Source organism: Macrobrachium rosenbergii, chromosome 12, assembly GCF_040412425.1.
Source record: "Macrobrachium rosenbergii isolate ZJJX-2024 chromosome 12, ASM4041242v1, whole genome shotgun sequence".
In the NCBI taxonomy this organism is placed as follows: Eukaryota; Metazoa; Arthropoda; class Malacostraca; order Decapoda; family Palaemonidae; genus Macrobrachium; species Macrobrachium rosenbergii.
Window position 1 is genome coordinate 1,405,501 of NC_089752.1, and position 17,500 is coordinate 1,423,000.

The 17,500-nt window shown below is 35.1% G+C and overlaps 1 protein-coding gene across 3 annotated transcripts in view; it reads right to left on the bottom strand.

Moving 5' to 3' along the window:
• Positions 1–17,500, bottom strand: part of LOC136844316 (uncharacterized) — a 303,767-nt gene that overhangs the window by 86,357 nt on the left and 199,910 nt on the right. For all 3 annotated transcript variants that reach the window (XM_067113290.1, XM_067113286.1, XM_067113287.1), the window contains 3 exons: positions 12,295–12,597; positions 11,133–11,274; positions 9,930–10,072 (listed from right to left, as the gene is read on the bottom strand). The gene's annotated coding sequence lies outside the window, so the exon portion shown is untranslated. The remainder of the gene's footprint in view (positions 1–9,929; positions 10,073–11,132; positions 11,275–12,294; positions 12,598–17,500) is intronic.

Genomic DNA, 17,500 nt, shown 5'->3' on the forward strand with positions numbered 1-17,500 from the left:
CATACCGTGAAGATACGTTAAAATATACCCATTAGTTAGTTGCAATGTTTCGTGATATTTAGTATTTTGTGAAGTAAAAGTTAAAAGGACAAATATTGCACCACAATATTTAATAATATCACATTTTTTCCAGCCTTCATTTCTCGATAGAGTCAGAATTTCTTTCAGAGAAAATATGAAGTGTTTTGGAATATTGTTTTTTATTAGTTTTCTGAAAAGAAAACTATTGCTCCGTGTTTTGTCTGTCCGTCCGCACTTTTTCTGTCCGCCCTCAGATCTTATAAACTACTGAGGCTAGAGGGTTGCAAATTGGTATGTTGATCATCCACCCTCCAATTATTAAATATACCAAACTTGCAGGCCTCTAGCCTCAGTAGTTTTTATTTTATTTAAGGTTAAATTTAGCCATAATCGTGCTTCTGGTAACGGTATAAGATAGGCCACTGGGCCGTGGTTAAAGTTTCATGGGTCGCGGCTCATACAGCACTATACCGAGGCCACCAAAAGATAGATCTGTTTTCGGTGGCCTTGATTATACGCTGTAGCGGCGGTGCAGAAAACTCGATTGCGCCGAAGAAACGTCGGCGCATTTTGTACTTGTTTTTATTAGATGCAGAGACAGATAGAGGGAGAGAGGAGATCGTTATTGAGGAAGGAATAACACTTATGAAGGAAAGTAGTTCGATGCGTTATGATTTTGTCTTGAATTAACTCCTTGCAAATTATAATTCAGAGAAGAGAAATATTCACCTTATTGGTGCCCGTTGTTACATCTTATTAGCTCTTGAAGGTATGGAATAGATTGTTCCTAAACCTACTATTCACAATATTTCTCAATCCAGAAGGTAACCAATTAACCTTTTTAGCTATTTTTGCAGACGCCACCTCCCAACATTGTAGTCAATCAATCGAAAACTAATTCTTACAACACGGATAGTTTTACATCAGTAAATATATAAGCAAATCGGTGTGCACAATATACTATAAAAATCAATAAATTTACAGACATAAGTAATTAATAACAAATAACAATAAGCGGTTGTTGCAACATTACTCCATACGCGGAAAGTTTCTATTTTATGTTTACTACATCTGATGACGAATGGCACCTGCCAAAGACCACCTGCTCCCACTGCTTACGTAATGATGTGGTCAGTCAGGTGTCACTTATGTACATGTAACAAATTAAAGTTCCGACAGATATTCAATATGCGGGTGTTTATTCCTAACCTCAGCGAGCTATTAAAGGTATGGAATAGTTTGGGGGTGTAATCAAATACACACTTTGTCTCTAAATGCTCAGCATTCGCCGTATTTCCTCATTCGAGAAGTTAATCAGTTAGCCTTTCTAATTACGTTTCTTTTTTTGCAGACGCTACCCTCCACTATAGTGGCTAAACTAATTTCCACTTACACACACACACACACACACACACACATACATATATATATATATATATATATATATATATATATATATATATATATATATATGAATTTTACTCTAAAAAAATTTGGTTCCCATGATGTAACCTTTGAATGGCAAAGACGTTGATCCCACACTCCGCACCCCTCCCCCTCCCCACCTCCCTTTCTCCTTAATGTAACCGTAAAACAATCCTTGGTTTTGTAAACCACGAAGGACGGAAATAAATGAACAAATTAATGAGCAAGAAGAAGCCATAAAAGCAAAACTGTCAACCTCACTCTGGAGAAGAGCCATTCAGCCAGGAAGAGTCCAATCGGATTAATGCCATCAATTGCCACCAGCGGCAACCAGGAACGTCAGAGAAGACCCCATGAATACTGGATTTTTTACACGGGGAAGAAAGTTGCCCCCGCTGAATTAATACGGTAAAGTGATGAGAACTTTGTCCAAAAGGGATTTCTCATACGGACGGCAGAAGGCATGACGACGAGTTTTGCCAAAAGTAAAGGCTTCCTACATCGATGGTAATTTTTCTTCTTCGTTGAAATAATTTTTCAGTCACTGAAGTATTTGCCGAAAGTGATATCTGAATTGACATGAATAGTAATCAGACCAGTTATGAGAAAGGGAAAATCCTCGCTCACCATTCTATTGATATACGAAACGGAGCGAGTGGATAGAAGAGTAACAATAAAATATCCGGCAGGAAATGCACTTGTATGTTAATAAAGAATTGGACCGATCATAAACAATTCTTTCAGTTTACGTTACGCGACAGTATTCAAAGGTGATTTTTTTACCTGTGATAATTTAAATTATTCAGTAGAAACATAATTCTTGTTGTGTGTAACAGTAAAAATACTCCATATTTTCCCTAATTAATTAAGTTGACAAATAAGATTTAGCAATTAATGAATAACTGGACATTGAAGAGTTGTCTTGATGCGTATCGATATTTACCCAACATCCACAGCATCAATAATAATAATAATAATAATAATAATAATAATAATAATAATAATAATAATAATAATAATAATAAAATTCCATTTATGAATATGTGCGAGGACACATGTTCATAGGGACCATTTTTTTTTACTCAAAAAATTTCCAATTCGAATAACATAGAGACATGTCCCTATGGCTGAGCTTTGGAATTCCCTTCTTGTATCTGTGTTCCTTGACTTTTATAGCCCTCCATGTTACTACAGAAAGATCTATCTCTTCCTTCACACCAAAGACACCTCATTTTTCATTATATGACCCCACCACTTTGCTTCGAACCTGGATCATATAAATTAAGTAGGTCCAATGTGTCACTACCTGAGCGCCATGAGAGTCTCTCTCTCTCTCTCTCTCTCTCTCTCTCTCTCTCTCTCTCTCTCTCAAAAATATCTTGTATTCGTCATGCCTCGGTATACACAACCAAATATTTGATGAGCCAGAGGTCGTTCACGGGTTCTCATCTAGAAGTAATTTACATTTCTTTTACGTCTCCGAGGAAAATCCTATTTAGTGAAGCCATTTTTTTTCCTTTTTTACTTTCTAACTTATGAAGGCATAATTCAATTACTCCGTGTTCTCGAGTTTTCCCTTGAAATTGTTTTAATCATTTATAATTGTTGTTTGTCCGTCCAGTGTGCATATTTCATTACTCGAATCTTTTAGCTTGCGTTTTGCTGTTTCTGTTGAATTTCTATTTTGGGCTTATTGCGCCCGCTTGTCTTATTCATTACTGGCCCCGTTCCATTTCTCTCAGTCATAATATGAATATTGGCCAACATTTTTCTTGCGTCAGCAATGAAGGAAAAAGGACTGCATGAAGAATGGAGACGACTCATTAAATAATCAATTAGAATGATGCTGCCAATTCATTTAACATTATTATTACTGTGTAATAAAAATCCACAATTATATAGTAGATATATTACTATGTAAAATATGTAAAATAACGTCAGCACTGATGAGGAACACCGTTTAAGTGTTCGGAAGTCTTTGGTTTATTTTACATATTTTACATTGTAATATATTTACTATATAATTGTGGATTTTTATTACACAGATTGTTTTTCACGAAATTGTGAATCTATTATTATTATTATTATTATTATTATTATTATTATTATTATTATTATTATTATTATTATTATACTGAATTAACATACCATTTGTCTTTATTCGCCTAAAGCCTTATCACGTTTCAGTTTTTAGCATTTTATTTTGACCAATTCAAAATCAATTTACAATATCTTCTTTCTAGGACAGCGTAAATACGATCTTAGTCGAAAGTTAAGTATGTCTCAGTTTAACCAGACCACTTAAACAATCGGAGCACGCACCATTAAATAATCCTCCATTCTGGAGACGCCCAACGGCGTCAAGTGGACACTGGATCGGAAATTGATAGGTAGGAGAAAGAACACTGTACGTTTTATGAAATGATCATTTTCAACCACTTAAACAATCGGAACATGTGTATCCGATTTAACGGCGCCAACGGACACTGATCGGAAATTGATAGGTAGGAGAAAGAACACTGTACGTTTTATGAAAATTATTATTTTCTGTGGAACATGTGTATCCGATTTCAACACTTCTTGACGCGTTGTTGTCTTGTGACACTGGAATTATATGTCATAAACATTTGAGTCAAAGTGTCACCGAAACAGAATAACATCATGCCAGATTTAATGAAGATTGGTCTCGATGAAGAACAAGCAAAAAATGCGCCGAAGTTTCTGCGGCACGATCGAGTTTTCTGTACAGCCGCTACATCGTATAATCAAGGCCACCGAAAATAGACCTATCTGTCGGTGGTCTCGGTACAATGCTGTCTGAGCCGCGGCCCATGAAACTTTAATCACGATTATGGCTAACTTTAACCTTAAATAAAATAAAAAGTCCTGAGGTTAGCGGGCTACAATTTGGTATATATGATGATTGGAGAGTGGATGAACAACATAGCAATTTGCAGGTATCTAGGATTAGTAGTTTTTAAGATCTGAGGGCGGACAGAAAAAGTGCGGACAGAAAAAAGTGCGGACGGACAGACAAAGCCGGCACAATAGTTTTCCTTTACGGACTACTAAAAAGAAAAGACTACGTGAGCAATTATACAGTGGGAATCAAAGTCAGCGTCAATAGCAATACTAATATTACAGGTGAAATGATTATAATATTAATAATAGTTGGTGACATAGTGACGGTAAGGTTTAATGAGAAGAGAAAAACGTCTGTAATTCTACAAGCCAATTTTCCACAGTAATTTCACACAATACACGAATTTACACACATACGCTCACACTCATAACAATAATAATAATCATAAGGAACCAGGCCACATAATAATCTTCTTCACACCAATAAAACTTTCCCACCTTCGGATCCTAATGAGAACTACTACTCGGGCACTCACGCGGCTAATCGTTAATGGAGAAACTTTCGTAAATGAAAGCTAGAGAGAGATGATATTAAGTCTTAAGAAGGACTTTCTTGGAAGAATCACTCTCTCAAAAACCCCTCTGGGTGATTCCGTCCGCATTAATTGCTCTTATTCCCGTCCCTTCAATTTCCTTCCAACGACTTGGCTCTAACCATCTTCTATATTAGGTTTCTGTGGGGGCAATATATCCTCTTTCTTCTCTGCCGGACTACCCCGTAGCGGACCTCATGCGGTGCACTGTAAGCATTACTTAAGGTTCTTTGCAGCGTTCCTTCGGCCCCTAGCTGCAACCCCTTTCGTTCCTTTCACTGTACCTCCTTTCATGTTCACTTTCTTCCATCTTACTTTCTTCAACCCTCTAACAGTTGATTCATAGTGCAACTGCGAGGTTTTCCTCCTGTTACACCTTTCAAACCTTTTACTTTCAATTTCCGTTTCAGCGTTGAATGACCTCATAGGTCCCAGTGCTTGGCCTTTAGCCTAAATTCTATATTCAATTCAATTCTCTGCCGGGCTAAGTGAAATGGCGTCAATCAAATTTACCGTACTTCAACTCCTGCGCGAGAGTTAATGTCCCTTTGCGAGAGAAATCATTTCTAGCAAACAAGAGAGTAGGGTTTATGAGCACTTGAAAGTTAACGGAACTCTGAGCATTCTGCGTTAAAAGATAGTGACTGTAATCTCTCTATATCAATTCCTGTTTTGATCTTCTCCACGATGACATATCATTTAGCGGCTATTTTCCTGAAGTCTTGACACTAGCCATTACATAAGGTTTGTTTACTTATGAAATAAATTCTCCAAATACTAATGAAGGTATGACTGATGATATTTCTTACTTTCATCTTGATTTGCATTTCTGGACTGGTCTCTTAGATCCTCAAATCACTTTTATGACATAATTACAAATTCTGCCTTGTTAAAAATATATCCCGTTAAGGATTCCTCACCGGCAATGTATATCATATTCACTAATTTAAAGAGTTTTCAGTTTTATGTAAAAGAAAACTATTGTGCCGGCTTTGTCTGTCCGTCCGCACTTTTTTCTGTCCGCCCTCAGATCTTAAAAACTACTGAGGCTAGGGGGCTGCAAACTGGTATGTTGATGATCCACCCTCCAATCGTCAAACTTACCAAATTGCAGCCCTCTAGCCTCAGTAGTTTTTATTTTATTTAAGGTTAAAGTTAGTCATAATCGAGCTTCTGGCAACGATATAGGATAGGCCACCACCGGGCCTAGTTTAAAGTTTCATGGGCCGCGGCTCATACAGCACTGTACCGAGACCACCGAAAGATAGATCTATTTTCGGTGGCACTGATTATACACTGTAGCGGCTGAACGGAAAACTCGATTGCGCCGAAGAAACTTCGGCGCATTTTTTACTTGTTTGATGAAGTAACCGATACAATTAGATGAACAATGACCGTCCTAAACTGTACATTAATACAATGAATGGTCATCATAACAGCCAGTAGTTTGAGAGAATGAATGAGGAACCTTCTTATTAAGTAATAACTTAAGACAATGCTTAGGCATCACAGTAATTACTCAAGAAATAAATGAGAGAACTTCGTGATAACCAGTATCTTAAGGCATTGAATTTGGGGTTCACAGCGAGTATCATTTCAAGAGATGAAGGAGGGAGAAAGAGTTTGTATATTCACTGAGGTACAACGCTATCGTCGCTAATTTCCAAGTATAAATCTCCCCACGCCCACGGTGCAGTATTTCTGTGCCAGGGGACAAAGGGGCCCTCATATTTTTCGCTGGATATAAAACGGGTTCTTCTTTTTCAAACTCGAGTTAACTTAAGGTATTTCCTAATCACTGACAGGCCAGATGCGCTTTCCCTTACTATCCGTTTTATTTTGTTTTTTTTATTATGAAAGAAAACGGGATTTAAAATTAAATTCTCTCTCTCTCTCTCTCTCTCTCTCTCTCTCTCTCTTATACCCAGAGAGCAACCACCCACACCCACGTACACACATGCACAGTGCATTTTAACAGACTCAAGACGTCACAATAATCAATTTATTTCCAACCTGAATTCTCTCTCTCTCTCTCTCTCTCTCTCTCTCTCTCTCTCTCTCTCTCTCCTGTTTCATTATCGTGCACTTTCCCTTACTATCCGTTTTATTTTGTTTTTCATCAATGAAGAAAACGGGATTTAAAATAAAATTCTCTCTCTCTCTCTTATACACAGACGCAACCACCCCACCCTCTCTCTCTCTCTTCTTTTCTCTTATACACAGACGCAACCACCCCACCCTCTCTCTCTCTCTCTCTCTCTCTCTCTCTCTCTCTTATACACAGACGCAACCACCCACACACACACGTACACAAACACACTGCATTTGCAGATTCAAGGCGTAACAATAATCAATTTCAATTTTTACCTAAATAATCTCTCTCTCTCTCTCTCTCTCTCTCTCTCTCTCTCTCTCTCTCTCTCTCCCGTTTCACTATTGTGTCACAGACTGCCACTGACAACTGAGGTTGCTTGACGCACGCTTCATTATCCGCTAAATTATTGGCCAAAGAAGCCTTACCTGAGAAAATATGAGGATTTTTCTTCCCTTTTGAATCTCGATCCTAAGGCTCCGTGAAGCAAAACAGATTAACTAACGCAAGCCTCACAGATTTTTCAACTGAAAAACACGTTCCGTTTCTCCCAATCTTCCGAGTGACTTGTTTTTGTACAAGAATCGAGGTTCTAAAACTTCATTTTCCTTTTACGTGTCTGCAAGAGCGTATATATGTATTTTTTAAATGGTCAAATAAAGGCAGATAAATTTATAGGAAAAAGAAGTATGTTTTATTTCGAAAGATATGACAAGTTAATAGCATGGCTTACATAAGGAATATTTTTCAGTTACCGAATCTGGCGTTTATTGTTGCTGGAATATACGTTAAGCGTTTTCATACGTATATTTTATTTTAATTTCCTTCCTATCATGCCTAAGGAAGTGCCGGCTGTCGAGTTATAATCTCGTGAACGGCTTCAATAATTAATTATATAATAAAAATGGTAGCTTTTTATTCTCGCTGTGATATTTCAAATCCCTATTATATCAATAACATGTAACTTTTTATAATTATTATTATAGGTATTTACATATCGATATATTTCAAAAGCGTTTCTATATGAAACTATTATTCTAACAAGACACGTACTGGACGATTAGACAATAGAATTTTAATTTGGGGAGAAAGAAAAAAATTTTTAAAGATGATTTGGTTGCAATGAGAAACCAAGAAATAATGAATGGCTGGAAATCGGTAATAATGAATGAGCGAAAATCGCTAATAATAAGAGAAAGAATCAGAAGAAGGAACAAGATGACACATACTGATAAAATATGCCGACAATATTATCACTGCATCCAACAATACTGCCCTAAAATGGAAGACTGCAGTATCTGCAAAAATACAAAACTGAGAAAAATGGTAGATACTGCAGTTTTCCTTTGCCTTACTACTGATTTTGCAGATACTGCAAATGGGACCCCCTATATAAAGCACTGAAGAATCATTCTGAAACGGCAGTAACATGTGTATTAGTGTTTCACGAGCCCAATAGGTGATATATCTCAACTTCGAAAATTTGCAGATACTGCAGTTTTCCATTTTAGGGCAAAATACTGGTCCTTGTCGAGAGAGAGAGAGAGAGAGAGAGAGAATGTTATACGACTGGGCCTCCCTTCCTCAGAGGAGAGGAAAGGACAGACATGGGGTCTTCCATTCACGCCCATTTTTGCCCAAAGCAATTTTCTAGACGGATATGTTTCCGCTGTTGCCAAGGAGGACTGATTAAGGAGGTATTCGTTTACAGTAAAATTATTACTTCGGTGAAGCTCTCCCTGCTGAAATTAAATTGATGGCAGTGATAATTATAATCGCAGTTAAATGCGATATTCCATTATATGTCCGTATGTGTTACTCTAATTGCATGGCGTCATTGTATTCATCATCAAATAAAATGAAATATATTGTTACACGTTCCTAACGTGTATACATACAGCATGCATACATACATACATATATATGTATATATATTTAGGTAGGCATGTATGTATGCATGTATGTACATACATACATACATATATATATATATATATATATATATATATATATGTATATATATATATATATATATATATATATATATATATATATATATATATATATATATATATATATATATATATATATATATACATTGTGTGTAAAGACAGGCATAATTGTAGTATTCTAGCAAGCAAAATAAAGAGACCTGAAATCTGAGTATTCTGTAAGAGATTCTGAAGACTTGGAAAACTTCCCTCTAGGCACTACTGTACATCTCGCTTGACTGGTAACATAATAATGCCATTATCAGACATTAAAGGATATCATATTATAACAGCGGGGTTACATATTTACACTATTAATACCTACCGACTTCTAAGTGAACTGGAAACTACCTTTGCGATACTGAATCGACTGTACCCACAATTCCTGATTTATTATTTCCTACACCGGCAGCATTTTCCCCGAGATGTAACCGAGTGCCGGGACCTTTCCCTGAAAAAAGCGGGACGCCATATCTTCAAAACTAACCGTAGAATTTTCTTGAAAATAATCTCATCACGTTCCCCACATCCAAAGTACCGCAGGGGTTATCAGACCTGACCTAACCTAACCCAGCCCAACCTAACCAAACCTAACATAACCTAGGGACATGGCAAAAACACCATGGCTAGCGCAATACTAGCATACATCTCAGGAATTTGCATGCCGGCAAGCTGTACATGAGTTCTGTGGACTAAAAATTCTGGGGAAATTACCTAGTGTGTTTTCGAACATTATGCCTCTCTCTTAATAGTAAGGACTGGTCTTTCATAGAGGATTCTGCTGAATGAATGTAATAAAATTGGAAACATTTGCAATCTTAAGTATTTGATGCGACCGACAAAAACCATTACTTACTTCTGCTTCGTTGTTTTCACTACAGTAATCTTGTAACACTAGAAATCTACTTTCTGTCTGTAATGGTGAATCAGTTAGGGTAACCTTACCTTTAGAAATCTGGTAGGGAGGTGCTGTCTTGACAGAGTCCGATAGAAAATTTGAATTGTTGCGTTTGCACCGTATGAGCAGATTTATTATGGGTGTGCTTGGTGTCAATCCTTTTACCTAGTCTCTTGGGAGTTCACTTAACCTGAAAATTATTACTAGGGTTAGTATTTTTTACGACAAGACATTACCATGATCATTATCAGAGTAACCATGATTAGACATCGTGTAAGTGCCAATGTGAGTTCCTGAATGATTTTTAAATCTAGAATTACACTTCTGAAAACTATGAGATTTTGATTTATAATTTATATGATTTAGCATTACGTATATAATACTTCACTCGGCTATCAGTCTTATAATGATCTAACTTTTGACAGTTGTAAGACTTAATGACTGTGTTTATTAGAATGAACTACATTAACCTCCTGAGAAGTAGCATCAGTTCACTACGGACTTGTCTGATCAAAAGTAGATAAAGTGTGGGGTCTAAAATTTGAACTCTGGAAAAATGCCTCCTAACATGGCCGGTGACCGTAATCGCATTAGAATACTTATCCAACTTGACATCAAAACATGTTACGTATATGTAACCTTGAATCCACTGATGATGAAATAGACAAAATTAGGAATTCAGCAAGAAATTAAAAATATATTGATTCTATATTTGATATTCATTAAGAGCAGCAAAAAAGAGACGTTTTATGATAACAACAAAGAAACCTGTAACTCAGAAAACGTACTTGAGTTATCATTTAGTAATAATGTAACATTAAGAATAATAAAACAATGAAACAAGCACTTAGTAAGAACTCATCCGAAAACAATAAAGGGTGTGTATATCAACTGCCATGTGAGTCTTGAGACATCTTTTGTACTGATCAAATTGGAAAATCACTGGGAAACAGAACAGAGGAGCATAAAAACTGTATTGTATAAGCACATGTCAACAGTATGTTTTTTTTTTATATTTTATTGAAAACTATGATTTAATAACAATAGATAGTTCATTCCAATGATTTACTGAACAGAAGCATTCCAGAGTCCAGTCTGACAAAAGAGAGTTCTTTTAAGAATATAAATATCAGTCAGGGCATGTACAAACTCGAGCCATTGATTTAACAGGAAATCTGTACAATGTATAGCTTTTAAAAAAGGTAGTTGACGCAGGACGAAAAAAATAATTTTCTAAAGAGAGTACTTACCTCAGACACTAACGAGTTAACCATGTCTCATCTTCTTTCCACATGTCCGTGTGAATATGTGGTTTCCGACTGCCTGTATGTTCCCTTTGTAATGTCCCTCGAGCATGCAGGCTGCACATTTTTGCCATTATTCATCAGTCCTCTGAAAGATACCTTTTTCATGTAGATGAAACTAGATGTGTGTGTGTGTGTGTGTGTGTGTGTGTGTATATATATATATATATATATATATATATATATATATATATATATATATATATATATATATATATATATATATATATATATAGCATCGAGTTAGGGAGAAGGAGAATTCCTTTGTATTTCCTTTCAATGTACTTTATTATGCTGACGTTTCAGGACCATGTGTCCCATTTTCAAAGCTATAACTCGATGCTGTTCATCAGGTTTAAAGCAACTGCCGTTCGACTTTGATATATATATATAGATATATATATATATATATATATATATATATATATATATATATATATATATATATATGTATATATTATATATATCATCATATATATTATACATATCATTACCTTACCTTTAATTAGAGTAAAAACAAATAATGACAATGAATCTCTTCCTTTCTAAACAAAAACTATTAATGTCAATCAAAAATGCTTGCTCATCATGATTGTCAAATTACCTGAGCTGAGGGAGAGAGTAACTTATATCGCTGAATCTTAGCTGCTAGGTAACCTTTATGAAATTAAAAGACTTTGCAATAGATAAAGGCAAAAGTGATATTTGGTCACAGATTTGTTTTACCCTGGTTAAATCTATGTTAAAGCCTTGCACTATAACAGATCTTCACAATTTAAAAGCCTTGTTAACTGGGAATTTTAATTTTGATGAAGTTTCCTTAAGCTGCAGAACATCTCGTTGGCTAACTGATCATTAAGTAGCAGCCATGTGATTATGATTATTTTGCTTTTGATTAAACACATTTTGTACATTCAGAAGCCTCTTAACCAAAGAGGTAATAAAAACTTTGAGTAAAATTAATAAATTCAATCAAGTGGCCTATTGAGCCATGCAATGGTTAATGGGTACTACCAGATTAACATAAAAGTAAAAACTGAAGAACCATTAAGTGTCCTTTATGATCGGACCCTACTCAGTACTTACAAAACTGAACGACCTACATTACCTTCGTTTCCCAGCTGAATAAGAAACGGCAACGTATCCGTTCTAGTTCCGGCACAGAAAGGAAGAGGCAATAATGAAAATTGAAAGCAGAACTGGCGACTCTGAGAAGAGTACATTGAGCCAGCGAGAGATTCCGATCGGATTAACGCCATTTATTGCCGACTCGAGTAGTCTCCAACGGCAGAGCCTCCATGAATACTGGCTTTTCAGACAGTGCAGGATCCTATCTTCAATACATTTGGTTTACGTAGGCTTGAGAAATTTGGCAATGTTTTCTCTGATTCGTCTCCCAACGTTTGTCTACCTGAAGAAGAAAATTCGTATTAGTTATCAGATAAAATAAAAATCCAACAGAAATCAATGTCATATTAATTGAACTATACAAAATTTTTCTGTTAATATATTAACAGAAGATAGTTTAAAGAATGGGTTCTCTCGTCTAATAAGCTTAACGTCAGAATTAAATTATTTTGGGCTGACTGATCCTTATCTCCAATTACTCATCACAAACCGTACTTGTTAAATCTATTCAATTCTGTACTTTATTTTCTTTGATAAATATATAATTTATAGTTCCGGATATTCGCTAAATTTGTGAGTGTGTATATGTATATATACATACATACATACATACATACATACATACATACATACACACACACACACACACACACACACATATATATATATATATATATATATATATATATATATTTACATAGAAATAATCAACACACAATCACGTGTGGAACAGAAATAAATTTCTCACTCACATCGGGATCGAACACAGGTTTTTCAATTGGAAGGCCTGGGTTCGATCCTGATGTGAGTCAGAAATTTATATCATATATATACACACACACATATATATATATATATATATATATATATATATATATATATATATATATATATATATATATATATATATATATATATATATATATATTTTGTGTGTATGTCTGTATGTATATAGGTATGTATACCTTAATCGAAATTCGAGTACAACAATCCTCTTTTACCAGAAAACACAGACAGCCTGTTTATAACGAAAGCGAAGCCAACTCCGTCAGCCATAAACTAAAACAAAACGTTCCCCTGAAATGTTTATAAATCCCGGCATTGTTGTTGGGCGCAGGGAAATCCTCCGGTCAATATCCTTTTTGTTTTTTCGTATAATGTAAACTGTGATATTAAAACTCGGAACCAATCTAACGCGAGAGCCCATTGTAGTCCCGTTGTACGACAACAAATAATCATGGAAGCCTTTTCCTATTGGAAAAAGCAGCTAGTGTTTAAGGGAGCCCGCCCCCCCGGCTTCGTTGCGTGCATGCAGATGCAATTGCGAGTTAGGTTTTTCTCTTTTTTTTTTTAGGTTCCATAAACATGCTTTCATTCACACACGATTTTATATATGCAAATCCTATACTATACAGTTTTGGCACAACTGTCTATTCCTTTCTGATCTTCATTCCTTTTTATATATATATATATATATATATATATATATATATATATATATATATAAAATATATACAATATACTGTTTTATGTGTGTGTATGTTTGTTGTGTGTATAGATACAAATGTAAAAAAAAATAAATAAATAAATGTATACACACACATATACATATATAATTGAAATAAACTAATGTCAGTTTCTGCTTAATTTTACCAAGACAAATTTTTTTTTTTCGTATGAAAGGATGTAAAAACTATCTTTCAAGAATATAAAAGGCTTCCACAAGTGTGAAAAGTAATGTGGTAGAACAACACTTCAAACAAAACACTAAAAGTGGCATACGTAAATATAGTTGTAGAAGGACAATCAGCGAGAAGAAAAAGAGTTAGGAGAGAGAAAACCCCACTGAAACAAATATAATGGCGAAAGAATAGTTTCAATGAACGAACATGAAGCAGCCAAAGAAAAAGATTATGGATTTAGTTTCAAATAAGGGTAGAAAGCTATAGGTAGAAAGTTTCAGAAACTCTGCCGACTTATGGTCGTGTTGTTCAGCTTTAATGCCAAATTTGCAGATATCCGTTTCCAGTAAAACTTGTCATATTTACAAAGAAAGAAAGAAAAATTGTGGGCAGAATGATAAAATGTGAAAATTTATGCACGTACAAAATCGGAATATGATCATATGAGTTGAGAAAACGCATGCAAACAGTGGTTTATAATGTACAGGAAGGAACGAATTCATAGAACAGATATATTCATTGAATTACCAATTATCTTCCTTCCACAAGTTCAAATGAATTTATGGTTTCTGGTTACTATCCAGCAACAACAAATCATTTGCATATAATCGCGTACACCAACTACTGAACACAGAGAGACTAGAGAGAGAGAGAGAGAGAGAGTAATATATACAAATATATATAAATGCATGTATGAAATTATATGGATGGTACAACAATTCTTTTACCATAAGAGACAGACAGACTGTTTATAACGAAATGTCCGTCAGCCATAAAAGTACCGAAATGTTTATAAATCCAGCATTGTTGTTCGGTGCAGGGAATAATATCCTTTTTGTTTTCGTATAATGTAAACTGTGATATTAAAACTCGGAACAATCAACGCGAGAGCCCATTGTAGTCCCGTTGTACGACAACAAATAATCATGGAAGCCTTTTCGGAAAAAGCAGCTAGTGTTTAAAATGGGGGGGCGGTGGTCCATAAACAGCTTTCATTCACACACGATCTCTTATATATGCAAATCCTATACTATACAGTTTTGTGTGTGTAACAAATCTCTTCCTTTCTGTTCTTCATATATATATATATATATATATATATATATATATATATATATATATATATATATATATGTATATATATATATACATATATATATATATACATATACATGTGTGTGTGTATGTGTGTGTAAAGAATAAATAAATGTATACACATATATATAATTCGAATAAATTTAATGTCAATTTCTGTTTAATTATATCATGTCAAATTTTTTGTTCGTATGAAAGGATGCGAAACTGTCTTTCAAGAATATAAAGGCCTTCCACAAGAGTGAGACGTACCAGAGTAGCAAAGCACTTCAGAGAAAACACTTGGCAAAAAGTGGTATACGTACGTATAGTTCCAGAAGGAAAATCAGTAAGAAGATAAGAGGTAAAGGAGAGAAAACGCCACTGAAACAAATATAATGGCGAACAGAATGGTTTCACAGAATGAACGATGAAGCAGCCAAAGAAAAAAGATTATGGAAATTTAGCTTGAACAAGGGTAGAAAGCTATAGGTAGAAAGTTTCAGAAACTCTGCCGACTTATGGTCGTGTTGTTCAGCTGGCCGGAAGCACACGAATTAATGCCAAAGTTTTCAGATATCCGTTTCCAGTAAAACTTGTCATATTCACAAAGAAAGAGGAAGAAAAAATTGTGGAGCGAGAATGATAAAATGTGAACGTTTTTATGCACGTACAAATGAAAAAGAATGATAAGAATATCAACAATTTCATCATATGAGTTGAGAAAACGCATACAAACAGTGGGTTATAATTTACAGGAAGGAACGAATTGCTATTAAACAGAAATATTTCAAAACTTGAATTACCAATGAATTCCGCTCAGTTTGAAAAATAAGATAAAATGAATTTATGGTTACTGGTTACTCGGTATCCAGCAACAACGGAAATCATATGCAAAATGAAACGTACTCACCAAACACTGAATAGAGAGAGAGAGAGAGAGAGAGAGAGAGAGAGAGAGAGAAATATACATATACAGTATATACATATATACAAATGTATATATATATATATGTATGAATGTATATGGATATATATCACAATCGAAATTCCGAGTACAACAATCCTCTTTTACCAGAAAACACAGACAGCCTGTTTATAACGAAAACGAACCCAAATACGTCAGCCATAAACTGAAACAAAACGTTCCCCGAAATGTTTATAAATCCCGGCATTGTTGTTCGGCGCAGGGAAATCCGCTGGTCAATATCCTTTTTTGTTTTTTCGTATAATGTAAACTGTGATATTAAAACTCGGAACCAATCTAACGCGAGAGCCCATTGTAGTCCCGTTGTACGACAACAAATAATCATGGAAGCCTTTTCCTATTGGAAAAAGCAGCTAGTGTTTAAGGGGGCCTCGCCCCCGGCTGGGTGGCGTGCATGTAGATGCAATTGCGAGTTAGGTTTTCTCTTTTTTTTATTGGGGGGGTTCATAAACATGCTTTCATTCAGACACATCTTATATATATATATATATATATATATATATATATATATATATATATATATATATGTGTGTGTGTGTGTGTGTGTATTATTCTGTGTGAGTGTGTGTATGCGTGTGTACATATATACAAAAGTAAACAATAAACAAATAAATGTATACACACATATATATAATTTGAATAAATTTAATGTCAGTTTCTGCTTAATTTTACGACGTCAAATTTTTTGTTCGTATGAAAGGATGTAAAACTCAACTATCTTTCAAGAATACAAAGGCCTTCCACAAGAGTGAGAAGTACTAGAGTAGCAAAGCACTTCAGAGAAAACACTTGGCGAAAAGTGGTATACGTAAATATAGTTGCAGAAGGACAATCAGTGAGAAGAAAAGAAGTAAAGGAGAGAAAACGCCACTGAAACAAATATAATGGCGAACAGAATGGTTTCACAGAATGAACGATGAAGCAGCCAAAGAAAAAAAAGATTATGGAAATTTAGTTTCAACAAGGGTAGAAAGCTATAGGTAGAAAGTTTCAGAAACTCTGCCGACTTATGGTCGTGTTGTTCAGTTGGCCGGAAAGGAACGAATTAATGCCAGAGTTGGTAGATATTCGTTTCCAGTAAAAGTTGTCGTATTCACAAAGAAAGAGGAAGAAAAAACTGTGGCGCGAGAATGATAAAACGTGGAAATTTATGCACGTACAAAATCGAAAAGGGTGATAAGAATATCAGCAATTTTATCGTATGAGTTGAGAAAACGCCTGAAACAGTGGGTTATAATGTACAGGAAGAAACGAATTGCTGTTAAACAGAAATATTTCAAAACTTGATTTACCAATTATCTTCGCCCAGTTTGAATAATACGTTCAAATTAATTTATGTTTTCTGGTTACTCGGTATCCAGCAACAATGGAAATCATCTGCAAATTGAAACGTACTCACCATTGAATAGAGAAAGGCACTGACACAGACTGGTGGAGAGAGA